The sequence below is a fragment of the Triticum dicoccoides genome, chromosome 7A (assembly GCF_002162155.2).
Source record: "Triticum dicoccoides isolate Atlit2015 ecotype Zavitan chromosome 7A, WEW_v2.0, whole genome shotgun sequence".
Classification (NCBI taxonomy): Eukaryota; Viridiplantae; Streptophyta; class Magnoliopsida; order Poales; family Poaceae; genus Triticum; species Triticum dicoccoides.
In genome coordinates this window covers 340,444,312-340,446,655 of record NC_041392.1, presented here as the reverse complement: position 1 = coordinate 340,446,655, position 2,344 = coordinate 340,444,312, and positions in this window count along the sequence as shown.

The following is a 2,344-nucleotide window of genomic DNA, read 5'->3' as shown; positions in this document are numbered from 1 at the left end:
GCCCGGCCGGAGCGCGCCACCGCCGCCATCCAACTCCGGCCATCACCAGCGACGGGCGCCACGCCGCTCACCGACCCGCGCCTGCCGGAACCCGCTCCGGCAGCCCCTTCTCCATTTCGGGCGAAGGCCAAGCTGCTACAGTACCGCCGGATCCGATCCAGATCTGGATCTGAAAATATCTCAGGGTATAAATTTCTACTAAGTCCCCGAGATTCCCAGATTCATATGCCCATGCTCATCGCATCGTAACTTTGCATCCGTAGCTCCGTTTGTGCATATAATATATCAAAATGTTCGTCTCTGAGAGTACATAATTTCATCTCATTGCATCATTTTCATTAGAGTTCATCTTGATGCCCGAAATGCTGTTAGAAGAGTGCTACTTGAGATAATTGTCAGATCTGCTGCTCCATTTAGATATTTGTCATTTTTGCCATGATTATTGTGTGCATGATATGCCCATGAGCTCTACATATGTTTTGTTAAGGGTTTTGCCATCTTTCCAGAGGTGCAACCCATGTATTTTTTTGATGTGTGTGGTGACTAGCACAAGCTTGCAAAGTGGTGCATTCGTTAATGCTGATTTCAGGGACTTAGCATTTCCACCAAGTCCTTGACCTGTTTATCTCATATGGCCATATGTTCATGTTGTTTCCTAGTGATCCGTGCCTCTTTTGAGGATGATCAGTAAGGATGTTTTGTTAATCTCGTAGTGCTCTATCCATCCATGTCTTTGTTTGCAATTATGGAGCACCCTAGCTTGAGTCAATCGAGCTCTACTTTTGCCATTTCGTGAATCTGGGCAGATTGTCTACTTGTTAGCGATTTTGCCGAGGATGTTGTAGTTGATCCGTGCATGCCATGTTATTGTTCTTGCCATGTCTAGCTTGTATAATGTGTATTCTTGATGGGTGTATGCTTAGATTGGCATGCCTTGCTCTGTAGTGAGTGCATCGAGCTCGTAAACATGCCTACTTGATATCTGTTTCAGCATGCTCCAGTTTTCACTAAGTCTGAGAGTCTGATTATGTTTTTGCCATGTTCACGTGCTTGCAATTGTATTTTCTGAACCCTTTTGGCTCAAGGTCACTAAGGGACTTTTGTTAAGATCTTTGAGTAGCTCCGTGCCATTCTTCACTTTGCCATGTTCAGGTCCTGTAGCATATAGTTTTCATGCTCCGAAGAGTGCTATATGATCTGAAATTCCAAACAAGTGTTAATTTCACTAAGTCGAAAATCTGTTTACCATATGCATTGTTGCCATGCTTGTTTGAACCTGTTAATGGATGAATTGGCCGTAGCTCAGTGCTAGACTTTTGTTAAGCATCATGAATGAATCCCTGCCATGTATTTTTATGCCATGTTTGGGTGCTGTAGCATGTTCATCTCGTTGCATTTAGATGGCTACTTGCTCTATATCGCAGACCGGTGCCATATTCGAATTGCTTGTCATTTCCAAACCGTAACTCCGATTCCGGCGTTCTTTATATCGTTTTCAAGAGAATTCATCTCACCTTTCCAGTGGCACATTTGGATTTCCAAGTTGAGGCCAGGTTCATTCATTCCCTTGCAAATCATGCATATGCATCGCATATCGCATCCTGCATATCATGCCATGTTTATGTGTTGGTTGTTTACTATGTTGTGTGCTTCTTTCCGGTGTTTGCTTCTTCGGGTTGGTTCCGATAATGTCGCGTTTGTGAGGACCCGTTCGTCTACGTCCACTTGTCTTCTTCATGGACTCGTTCTTCTTCCTTGCGGGATTTCAGGCAAGATGATCATACCCTCGAAATCACTACTATCTTTGCTTTGCTAGATGCTCGCTCTTTTGCTATGCCAATGCTACGATGCCTACCACTTGCTTTCAAGCCTCCCATATTACCATGTCAAACCTCTAACCCACCATGTCCTAGCAAACCGTTGTTTGGCTATGTTACCGCTTTGCTCAGCCCCTCTTATAGCGTTGTTAGTTGCAGGTGAAGATTGAAGTTTGTTCCTTGTTGGAACATGGAGTTGTTGTTCCTTGTTGGAACATGTTTACTTGTTGGGATATCACAATATATCTTATTTAATTAATGCATCTATATACTTGGTAAAGGGTGGAAGGCTCGGCCTTATGCCTGGTGTTTTGTTCCACTCTTGCCGCCCTAGTTTCCGTCATATCGGTGTTATGTTCCCGGATTTTGCGTTCCTTACGCGGTTGGGTTATAATGGGAACCCCTTGACAGTTCGCTCTGAATAAAACTCCTCCAGCTAGCCCCAACCTTGGTTTTATCATTCGCCACCTAGCCTTTTTCCCTTGGGAGTCGCGCATCCAGAGGGTCATCTTTATTTAACCCCCCCC